The sequence below is a fragment of the Thermobia domestica genome, chromosome 8, assembly GCF_964235325.1.
Source record: "Thermobia domestica chromosome 8, izTheDome1.hap1.1, whole genome shotgun sequence".
NCBI lineage: Eukaryota > Metazoa > Arthropoda > Insecta > Zygentoma > Lepismatidae > Thermobia > Thermobia domestica.
Window position 1 is genome coordinate 278,765,974 of NC_137461.1, and position 13,373 is coordinate 278,779,346.

A 13,373-nucleotide genomic window follows, 5' to 3' on the forward strand; every position below is an offset into this window, starting at 1 on the left:
TTCAAATGATTACAAAAAAGTTTACAGAAATAAAAAGCGCTTTTCATTGGTGCATTGTTATATTCTCAAAAAAATGCATTGTAAATACGAGTTTTAAAAATATTAATACAGATGTTGAACTTGCAGTTAAACAGAATTTTCCAAGAATGATTCTAATAGAATTCTCAAAGGATTGAATTATGCTCAACAAAGAATATAATTTGAATTATGCTTTATAATTTATTTCTAAAATTATACTTTTAAGACTAGTTTTCTCTGGGCCCTTAGACAAGCACAACCGTATTCAAGGTACCAATTATATGTGTAAATTGCTGTTATGCATATATAGTTAAAGCTTACGCTAATTATTAGTAATCAAACTGAAACAGGCATATCCAGACAATAGAACATACAAACAAAACAGGTAAATGTAACTCAATTTTGCAAACTGACATCGAAAATGAGAGAAAAGTATATTCAGTCTCAAAAATATGAATTTAATTCAGTCTCAAGAGCTTCTAAAATACTCGGCGCTCGAACAACAAATATCTCCCTTACAATTCATGGATCGAGACCATCCATTACAATATTTCTTACGTGATTCTTATCTAATCTACCATGGAGTATTTGATATCCATTGTTTCACTATTTCTATAAGTTTCATTGGATTCTCTCCTCGAGATTGCATAGAATTTATATACTTTTGATCAACTGCTCGTCTACCTAATGAACTTATATTAGACAATATAACATAGTCCAACTATCGTAAAGACTCATGCACTCAAGAATCCCCTTACTTTAGGTTAATACCACCATAACAAGAAATTCAGAAAAATATATCCTTTATGTAACATATCTAATAGAAATTAAAATAATGTAATATCAATATTTCCATTACATAATTTAATTTCATTATTATGCCTGAAAATATATTATTTGCTACGCCTACAGCGAGCTTATCTAAATTAGTACTAAATGGATGATAATCATTTAATAACATAGTGTCAGTTTGCTTGGACTGTATATTTACCAAGGGAGTCCTGTTTTCTGCATCGCACTGAAATTCTTTTTCACAAGACAAATAATTTTTCTTATCTACTGCTTCCTTCGAGTAAACAACGAAAGGGAAGATCTCAAACAGCTGATTCTCATTACCACTAGCACAAAGCTGCTGTATATTTGTATCTATTTAACTGACCTTCCGCAATCACTATCACTTTGTGTCGAGAGCAACCGCCTGTGCTCCACAAAGTTGCCTGGACTCCCAAAATTCATAATAACAGATAATACATAAAATTGACAGAATTAGGTCATCACTTCCAAAGGGAAATTCCACTTGACTTCCACCAAGTGGGTTACATTTAAACTTCGTAGTAAGTTCAATATTTCTAATTTTTCGAATTTACAGGTTTAAAATTGTTATACTTGAAACACCACGTAACTAATCTTAACAGGTATTAAATATAACCACTTACAGGCCATTATGATTTACTAGAATACTGGCCACTTTCCATACTGGCCACTTTAACGAAATTCAAACTTAGACCGTTTCGATGTATTAGAAGGACCATGTCTCCCCTGTCGTAATAATAAGACATATGCCTTTATGGCCAGGTGTCTCCAGAAACGTATATTGATAGTTACTCAAATTCCCGCTAAAATTCAGGGCACTAGTAGTAACATATCTATGTTTTACATGCAAAGAAATCCTAATTTCTTTCACCATGTTATAACTATTATTAGAAAATGTAGCCGCTAAAATGTCCTTTTGAGTGAAACACCCTTTACATATGTGTATGACAATTTTGCTTATGATGGATGCAATCTGGTATAATTTCTCGAATGTCTTCTGCTATTGGAAGTTTGAAACCTGTTCAATGTCATTGCAATTACCTTGTAATTTATTTGCTGGTAATTCCAAACATATATATGCCCGTGTTTGGCGCCAATACTAGAAATGTAGGCCTGTAAATTTTACCTCACTTGTCTGACGAAAAATGTCACTCAATATGTTAAATCGCTTTTGTGATGCTTACATTTGCATTGTAAACTTACCATTCGGCAAACGAAGTTTGCCATTCATATGAGATATCTAAACTAGTAAGGATATAAATTGCTTAAAATTTAACCAACTTTGCTAAATATAATACATAATTATGCGATTTTAGTGCATAAAACTAAAATACAAGTTCCTTGTACTAGATTTGACATTTAGGCTTCTACATCAAATCAGGAGTGATGATATAAGCAGGCAAAATGGTTTTGACATGTAAAGAAGAATTTACTAAAATATGTAACTTAGTGTCAGGAATATAAATTATATTCTTAATTTCAGTTGCTTTTGGAGGAATTGGTGGCCTGTTCTTCGGTGTCAGTATGATAGCTGTTTTTGAATTTTTCTTCTATATCACCATCGATATAATGCGCTATACAGTGAATAGGATGAGACCACGGAATATGACTCAACCATGGCTTCCAAGGGAAGGAGGTGCATATATATATGTAGTAGGACCCAACCGGTTCCTAACAATTCGTCGTAAATATAGAACTCGTGTCCTCAACTTACATCTAGTTCAAGCAGAAGAATCAAGGAAACCAAAGAGAAAATTCCTGAGAATTTGTCGCTTTTTAAGAAGGTAAATTAAGTTTCATTGTTTACATAAAATGGAGAAACAGTGTAGTTTTATTAGTGTATTAGTTTTATAGATAATAGCAAAATGTTACTAATATTTTGAAACAAGTAACAATCAATAGTGCTAGTAGCAGCCGGAATTTCTTTACATCTCGCAACAAACATTGGTCAAATATCTGTTTTCTCTTTGTTTGTAAACTAAACTTGCGATGACATGTTGGTTAATCGTAGAGGAACAGACTTGCTGAGGTGCCGGAAATGATTTAGCTACCACACAGAAGATGTTTTGCGGATACAGATATTTTTCGGATGTTACGCGTACAGAAGTTTTACTTTATTGAAATTCTTAGAACTGCGTAGAGATAAAGACTTAATGACACACTTAAATATCTTAAATATATGTTATGTCTTAACTGTAAAAGTCGTGTTTTATTGAATGTGTTTAAAATACATACTGAAGAACATTTGTGTGTCAGTATTTCTTTTTGAATATTTTTTCCAAAGGACAACTAAAACAATAAACGTTTACCTTAATTGTTTCGGACATGAAGATAATTGTTTCCGTGTTCCTATTATTATTATTATTATTATTATTATTATTATTATTATTATTATTATTATTATTGTTATTATCAACATGGCGCCGGCTGAAGATCCATGTGCTTTATGCAGGAAGCCAATATTTGGCAAACAGTTGATTTTATCTTGTTGTGTGTGCAAAAATCGATTTCATGTTAAAAATTGTTTGAAATTTGGACGTGTTGAGTATGAAATATACATGGCAAAAGGTGTTTCAACATATAAATGCCATGATTGCATCAAGAAGAGGGACGACAACACAGTAGTAACCCCAACTATTGTGAAGACAACGAAAGTATCTGAAGACTACAAAACAGAAAATGAAAATGTGAACTGCAGCAAATGTTGTAGTGTTGTGTCTGTATGTTTGAAAGAAGTGCTGCTAGCTTTACAAACTGTGAGTGATAATTATGAAACCCTTAAGGCTGAAATCATTTCTCTCAAGCAAGAAAATGTGAAGTTAGTTCAGTTGTTAGAAAAATCCAACACAATAACAAACGCAACGTATGTTGAAATTGTAAACAAACCGCCTCAGGATACAACTCAGGTGCAAGGACAACAACCGCAAAGCAATAGCAGTAGTATACAGGTTAGCAGTGCCAAGGTCAGTTCCCCGAGGCAAGACACAGACACCGAGTGGCAAGTTGTGCAAGAAGCAGGAGTTAATAGAAGAAAGCATTTGGTTTCTGATAACACGAAGGCACGTGAGCCTGTCAAAACTAGATCAACATTGGTGCAAGGAAAAAAGGTGAGTGATAAGCTAAAAGTAAACAAAAAAGCACAAACAAAAGCAGTGTTTGTTACAAGACTCGATCCGACCGTTACATGTGAAGAATTATCGAATTTTGTTAAAGACAGTGCTGATATAGACGTACAAAAATGTGTAAAATTAAAAACAACATACAACAGCTACTCTTCCTTTTATGTTTCCAGGTCACTACGCTTTGGTGATCATATACAAAATGTATGCAATGAAGCAAGAAAAATAATCGGTTACCTGTTTTATCAATGGCCTGCTTTCTGTCAATCAAATACATATGTACTCTTATATAAATTACTGGTAAGGTCGAAAGTAGAATATGCATCAGTGACTTGGAACAGCCCAACAAAAACTCTCGTAAACAAACTCGAGATGGTGCAAAAGTGTTTTATTACAATACTTTGTTTTAAGTTAGGACTTGACTATTATTCTAGCACATATGAATATTGGATAACGTATTTTAATTTGGAACGACTGGCTGACAGGAGAAAATTGATTGAATCTGTATTTCTAGGAAAGTTACTTGACAACCAATATACCTCAGACTATATTTTTAAAAATGTTGATTTTAAAGTTCCAACATATGGTACAAGGGCAAAAATTTTATTCCAACCGCATAATAGAAAACATATTTTAATCTGTAGGATTTTAGAAAGATATAATGAATGCATATCTTAAAATATGACTTTATTTTAGAATTTTAAATATAACTTAGTAGTTTTTATTTTTATTTTTTTAATTTTTTTACTTTTAATTTTTGACACTTCTTTGTTTTAATAATTGACGTACACTACACTGTCAATGTTTTTATTATTAATAATTTATGATATACATGTAAACATAATTTTACCACTAGTACAATATATTCATTAATAAAATAATGTAGAATAAGACAAAGTGCTGTATTTTTGCTGTATTTTAGGTGTTCTCAGCACGTAAAATAAAGTTTATTATTATTATTATTATTATTATTATTATTATTATTATTATTATTATTATTATTATTATTATTATTATTATTATTATTATTATTATTATTATTAAGTATTCTGCCTTTTGGCAGATCCTGGGACTAATGAGGATTTCTTTTAAATTTTAGATTTGGGCCTCAAAATATTTTTTCCACGTTTACGATTTTCAGCTTCATCGTCTAACTCGCAATATCCACTTCTAATTTTCAAATCATCGTTCAGCTGTGTTTTTACCAGCCTAATACTAGTGATTCAATAATACGTTTCTCTGAATGGAAATATTCTCAATTTTGTGCAGCATCATACCGTTCCGTTTCTGTTTGTTGTAACTTTTATGTTAGTCAATATCAAAATATTGACTGAACAAAGTAATACAATAATCCTGTCACTGAAACCAAGTTTCAGACATTGTTGCCTGGAGTACGACCAATACAAACCCATGAGCTGTCATTACTAGGGACGCCACTCCACGAGGATGGCTATGTTCATAAATTTGAAAAACATTTAAATAGTATGAAAATAATAATGGACAAATTGAAACAGTTGCTGTAGAAAATTAGAATGTTAGAAAATTAAATACACATTGTTTATAATACAATGATTAGGAAAAAATTAAATTTGACTGTTAGAATTAAACCAAAATTTGTTTTCTAATAATCATTTATGTACAATATTTTTTTATATTATATGAAACTCTACTGAAAAATGTAATATAGCATATGTAAAATTATATCAAAATGTGTTAAGAAATTTCACTAAAATAAAATATGAAATCATTTACTGAAAAAAAAATACAATAAAGTATAGCCGCCAATATAAATAAATGTGTATTGTATAAAAATAGCAAGTAAGGGAAACATTATGAATATAGAATATAAAGTAAAAATGTGAAGGTGAAAGGAGTTTTGTTATTGCACTAAATTTAATATTTTAAATAACTTCAGATAAGAAGCTTGATAGAACATAGATTTAATTAAAAATGAATTTGAAGAAATAAAATAAAAATTAAATTTTGTATAAAACCTTAACTAAAATTAAACAAAAATCTCTTACACCACATTTTTCATCATATAACAATAGTGTCACACACATAATATTGTTAACTGCAAAGCTTGTGACAGCGATTTAAAACACATGACATGAGTCTCAGCACAGTAATAATAGGACAAAATACCTACAATCTCTTAAGTTATGTGATAAATAATTAGTTTCAACATATAATCCATTTCTACCGTTGGTAGTTTGGCTTGATTTTATTGCTTTTATTGCAAACCAATAGCCGAGATTATTTCAAAAGTTTGTATTATTCGTTTCCGGACTAATACCTAATAAGATCTTCATAGAGTTAACAATAGCAAGATTACATAAGGTCTCACAGCCGTTGAATCCGAATGTCTAATGATTAGCGGGGTTCCGTTCAGTAAATTATTAACACTATCATCCTTTTGTTCTCTCGCTCTTTCAGTTAAAATTTTCTGAAGAACAAATCGATATAAAAAGCTAACACATTGAGACGAAACATTTATTTTATATCTTCTGCGCGTAATTCGTTGATACAGTCTCATTTTGAAGTTTAACGTTCCATCATCGCTTCAGGTAGGCATGCCTACTCCGTACTCTTATTAAAGTTTGTCGTCAAGCTCTGAATATCCATGTTATTCTTTACAGCACCTGCAATTATAGTGTTATTGGTTTATTTGTAATTCTTTGTTGTCTAATTCGCTCCAAACTAAATTACGATTGTTTGTTATCAATATTTTTGCTCAATATTTTAGCAAATTGACATTAATAATTACCTAAACTTTCGGCTACCTTTTGCTCTCAACAATACTAATTCTGCCCTTAAGTTTTGTGTAGATGTAAATTAGGATAGAAATCTTTCATAAATTATATATACTAACTGTATTGTATTTCAGATCAAACCTGTAGGTTTCATTAAGGTAATGATCACACTTTAAAGCTAAATATAGTAAGTCTTTTGTATGCAGTCGTTGGCTCTACGATAATATGGTGGAATACGAATTTCAATACTTTTTGTTTGTTTGCTACAGGTTTGTGCTTTTCCTGGCGGTGTTGGTTCTTCCTAGAGACGAGGTTCAGTTTAAGTCACACACTAAACACCAGACAACTGAAACAGAAATTAATCAAACAGCATGTCCATTTTAACATGTTTACCATCTTTTCGAAAAGAGACACTTCAGTTAATTGTGTTTTCTTTGGAAGTGATCACAGCTATTAACTTTCTCTGCGCAGCATGTCTTTAACATCCACTGTCAAATAAGCAGTTTTGATGTTGCCTTCGATAACGAGGTTCAGTTGACGTTTCTTTTCGTTCTTAAGTTTAATCATTCACAAAAACACTATCGTAGTCTTCCAGAAACAAGACATGACTATGATATATCATCCGATACAAAAAATAGTTTTATTGTCGATGTTGGAAGGGTGCTCGGAGATGTCGACATTATTGAAAACAAGCGTATCTATACTGCAGCTACAAGAAAAACAACTGCATATTTTATATCGTTGTGGAGTTCGAAGGAATGATAAAGAGTTCCTTCTTTTGCTTGCATCTTAGCAACAAGCGGAACTCTCGTTGAGTAATTGATACAAATTTAACGTTACAATACAAATGGCTGAGAACCAACTTAGTCATATTCTTTTCAGCAATACTAAAATTATAAGACTCAGAGATAAATTGGTTGATAGGACATTATTCAGCTCCCAAAGACGGAAACTAAACCCAGCCAATGTGGTCTTTTGTGGTAGTGCTTTCACGTTGTTTATGAGATGGAAAGAGTGTACTCTTTTTAACTTTATTTTCTGTTTTATGTTATTCATTAAGAACTTTTGTTTATTTTTAGGTAAATATATTATCTTTTTTGTATACTATTTCAGTATTTGTTGCGACTCCATTTGGAATTCCTTGTTTGTTTTCTGCAGGAGAGTGTTATTTCTTCAGTCTAGAACTAAACTGAAGTAATTTAAAGTTTGATTTCCAATACCAATATCTAGGATGGTACTTCTTTAACATAATAGCTATAGGTATCATCGGAGCTTATGTTCATAATTCATAAAAGAGAATATTGTGACTACATGGATCCATACGCACTATGAGTGCGGAAAGCATGATTATATTCTCGGTCAGTCTATATGATTCGGGCTCCATGTAAAGCTCTAGGTGTTCAATTAGTGGGACAATAAACTTCAACAATACATTTCAAAATATTTTTTAGCCAACGTGTAATAGCAAATTTGTGTTTCACGCAACAACAAATTTTATATCAATGTGTATCATCCCTCCAAACCCAGATATTTTCTAACAATTCAATTAGATAATTCAATGAGAACCAAAATATGACTTTTGGGTAGTTCTTGAAGTGTTGGTCACACTGAGGATTACATTCTGGAAATAGCGGATAACAACTTAAAATACATTTAATATTTAGTAATATATACTTAGTCTTTACAAGCGAATTAAATATATTGGCCTAATAAATTTGAAATTCAGTTCAGGAACCTATGATTTTAATGTCAAGCGTAGAAATCGCGAATCCCGTTTCAACATAATTTATGATATGAATGATATTCAGTATGGACTAAACACCACAGTTCAAGACAAATACTTTTTAAACTCAAAAATATATAAATCGACTTAGCCTCTTTTCTATTATCACATTCATCCTTTACTACCATATGTGTTTAAAAGACTAATTTCCTTACTTTCGCGTGAGTATGGCAAAGTGCGCGATACATACTCATTTACATGAGTGTGAGTCTCAACGTTTCTGAACTAAATTTAAACTACATTTAATTTACTGGTAAAATGGAACGCATAGAGTTCCATAAAGGATTTGTGTTTAGGCCATTGTGTTTTTTCTTACATAATATAAATATAAATGTTAGCATATTAAAATATTAAAATAGTATTTCAGATCTCATCATCTTTGTAAGATTTCATTAATTACGTTGGAAATTACTTTCGTGCAAATAAATAAACATCATGTTTTTCCAATGTCATATACATATATAAACTTCCATTGTCCTTATTAATATGACTGCTCGAGACGTTACTGGAAAGAAATAGCCTTTTGTTCATGTTGAACATATTTCATATTTAACCCTTAAGTAGGCCCATTGAGGTATAACGTACTCCAGTCTTAGTTTTTATAATGCAACAGTATTGTTTCACTAGAATTTCAACTCATATTCGAGGTATTTGTTCATTGTTCTTTAACAAGTGCGCTGATGCAGTGGAATGTCCTCCATACCCCTTTGACTGAAAAATGTTATTCGCTTATTTCAAGTGAATGCAAACTGAAATAAGAATGACATTACATAAAAATGTCATTGATTCGAAAGTTAGAAGAAATTCAATATAGTTGGCAATCCTGGGTTTATTAATATCATTAGAAATTAGAAATTAAGTAATGTGATATGTATCATAACAGTAATGTGAATTTAAATAATGTTAGAATGGTACTGCATCACAAAACTTCGTAGCATATAAAGGTAAATGAACTTCATTTAGTTGGGAATCCTGAGTATAGTATTACTTATCGTAGTTGGTATATAATATGTCACGACTACAACGATAGTTTAAAACTGATTCTGCATGTGATTCCTAACCTACACGAAAATAAACATATGGGGTATGATGTTCCTCACGCGTCTGCTAACGTTACGGAAATTGACGCGCCTGGTTGTGGGTTAAGATCTATATTTGTATTTTATATCAAGATTTAAAATACTCATACGCAGATATTGCCAATACACTTTTAATGCTCCATTAATAACAATTTGTAACTTCCGATGCACTTAAACGAACCATAAAAAATTTCTGTCTTGTCAATAACTGTACTTACTGGATTTGATAAGCCTGTAGTGTGAACGGACCATTTTCTGTTGTATAAGGATGCTACTTTTTGTGTCTCTGAAATTATCGTTTGCAATTTATATTGAATTATTTAACAAAATAATTAAAATATTATGGTGATTGCAACTTAATGAACTATTGTAATGATTTAGATAACATATACTAGTAAGTCTGAAAATGTTGCAATTATATTTCAATTACATAATAGTGTAACTTAAAGTGATTCATTAAGAAAACAGCAATCAACTGTTGTTAATCTTAAGTTAGAAACTATTAATTATAAGTTTGTTTCCTTACAGCTTTTCGTCTGCTAAGATATGCAAATCCGTTCGTATGTCAATGGAAGAATTTGTGAAATATGGCAGTTTTGATGGCCTCAAAACCTTAGGGGAAAAGGGTTTGCATTGGTTTCTCAGGTTTGTTTTGCTTAGATTTTGCATTTGACAAAAAAAATACAAACTAGATATTTTGTTTCATCAAGGGCAAGACTCAAATAAAATATATGTTTTTTTTAATATATTGTATGGTAGATTAGAATGACTATTAGTTAAAATAGATAACCTGATAAATTTAATCCCTTTGAAATTCAGATTGCGAAATATTTTAAACGATCCAAATGAGATCTGAAAATAATGAATGTTATCTTGTATCTGCATCTTGATCTTTGAACTGCTAGTACCGCTGGTAAACTAACAAGAGGTTACTACAGAAGTACTATTTTTTAAGTTTATTAATTAAGTACTTAGTTTTCGTCTTTCCCTTAGGGATACGAACATACACGCAACTGGCCTATTGTAAATAAAACGGAGTCTCTTTTCTTTATTGTGTTCATTAATGTCCAGGAAAGTTAAACGTGTCAAATTCTGAAACCTAAAATTAAGTTTCTTCAGTGAAGCGCTATATTCTCTTATGAAGGCTTCTTGACTTTTTTAATGCATAGGATATTTGTTTTTCTCTTTTCTCTGAACGCTCATACGTTCGTCTTTTTCATGATGATGCAATGATTTTCTAATGATAAACCATGGGAATGTGGAGACTAAGACAGAAGCATAATGTATCTGTGAGCCCTAGTTGTAATACTAGAGGCAATGGCACTCTTATTACAAATTCATGTACTTATAAATTCAGTAAAAGAAAAGTTATTATTGGTAAACATTGAAGTAGTTTCTACCTCAAATCACAAACAATAATTCCAACCAACTTCCTAAATAGTAAATGGGTGGGTATGGTCGCAAACATGTGCTAAATTAAAAAAAAATTCTTTGTGATAGTTTGATACCTAGTACTTATATAAATATGAGTAATAAGTTATATACGTTAAAGATCGCCAATTATAAGTCTCAGGTCTCACTTGGTGAAAGGTTTAGTATACTTAGTTATGAACAAGGAAACGCACTGGGGATCTTTAGAATGCACTCCAGAACTAAGAAATGTCTCGCCATGGTACTGGTAACTTTATGGCTCACCTTAGCCCCTTTGGTCAGCTTATGCTATATTTTAGCCCAATATCATTGCTGTATGGCTAGGTGTAGTAGTATGTAATATGTTCACTTTTATACATATTTACTATGTTAACATCTTAAAGAAAGCTTTACTTATTTATCAAGGAAATCCCCTATAACCATGATTAATAATTTTCTACATTGATACCGTAATATCATTATCTTAAAATTTGATAGAAATATATAGTAATCTACCAAAATGATAAAAAGTTATAGTAGTACAATAGGATTCATCCAAAACCTTACTGTTTTTAAGAAATGCAATCATATTAGGGTATCATGCTTGAGTTCTATGAACAAAGTACTTAATACTAAAACCTATTCAACTTATTGTCCCTGATGTGACTTTGTTGCATGGCATCAGTGTCTTGATGCATTAATCCAACCCTATTTATGATTGTACAAAAATACCAAAGTACTAAAAAATAATTAATTTATGTTATTACACATTTGAAATGATTAAATGTTACATTTCTATAACATTCATCTAGGGGAATTTCATTTGAGTGTTTAACAATATGTAACTGCTATTAATCGAAATTTCAAATGTGAGTGTTCTCTGAGATAATACTTATTATTATAAGAGCAAATATATTAAGATGTAACAGTTTTCAGCTGAACGATGACGAATCAAAATCAGATATTTCCATTATTATCAATTAAATCTTTAACTTAGAAAAGAAAAGTGAGCATTTGAAATGCATAACCATCTCATTTGCTACTGAAATATCTTAAGTAAAATCAAATATTTTATTTTTTCCCGGATTCTTACAATGTTTCGTATATATTAGTGCAGAATAATTTCCTTTCTAGTTGATTGCTTTTTAGACATTTGAATTTAATTTGTTTTCTTGTTTACTTTAATTCATAACAAGATGATCAAATGGAAAGGCAGTACTTTCCTTCATTTTTGATTTCTTTAACTTCAAATGTGCTATAGAAATGCCAGGAAGTGAGACTGAGGTTAATGCAGTGAGTTTTCGGCAAAGTTCGCATTACTTGCTAAAGAGCTATCACATCATTTAATATAGTCTTTTCTTCAAAGGTCCAATGACATTTTTCAATATGTATTTTTTTTAAATTGACGTTAAACGTTTTTCGCTATTAAGCAACAGAAGACATATGACTAATGTATATGTCTGGCTTTTAAATTAAGTTGTATTCTCTGTGATACCGGAAATTGATCACAAAATTAGGTAGAAGGGAAGTGTGTAGAGGATAAACACCTTTATCACTAAGTACATTTACAATTTGGAGGCCTTGGCAAGAGTACAATGTTAGAATTTTAATGAATATTTTTTTAAATTACTTTTCCTGAACCAACTAATTTACAAACACGTAGTTAATCAAAATTGTAGTATAAGAACAGTTTATTTACAATTAAAAAGATAGTAAATAAAAAGAAATATGTAAACACTCTATACATGAAACTAAGCAGGTTAACAAGGTTCTATACAAACTTACCGAATTTATAGTACTAAAAGAAATTTTACTTTTGTATTTAGGCAAACTTATTTTTTAAAGAATTTTCTAAGAATACTAAAATCTTCTTTAAGACACTCTTACCATTTCACATGAAAAAATGTACAAATGCTACATGATAAGTTTACAAACATATAAAAATAAATATTGAAAGCACTGAAATGTGTTTAAGTTTCGATGATTTATTCACTGAGAACTGGACCTGGGACAGTGAGAACAAGGGTTTGTGAACCTATCAGCAAATTTCCCGTATTGGTAAAATCATTGTTAAGCGTGTGGTCAATGAACCCCACATCAAAATAAGTACTTCATCAAGGCTGACCAAGATTAAACATTCATGTGGACAACAGGCATAAAAATTAATCTTACTTGTATTTTCTTGCTTATCAAAGAACATAACTAAATCCTATGCAGTATATTTTCCACTATCGGCAGTTATCTAATACAACTGGTAATTTAAAAACATCATGATTATAAGTTCATAATTGGTCAGATTAGTTTATTATGCTGTTAGTATTTCTATTACCTTTAACAATAATGCCTAAAGGAACGTTATTCATTTATCATGTGTTGTCTTTATAGGTTGTTGTGGTTC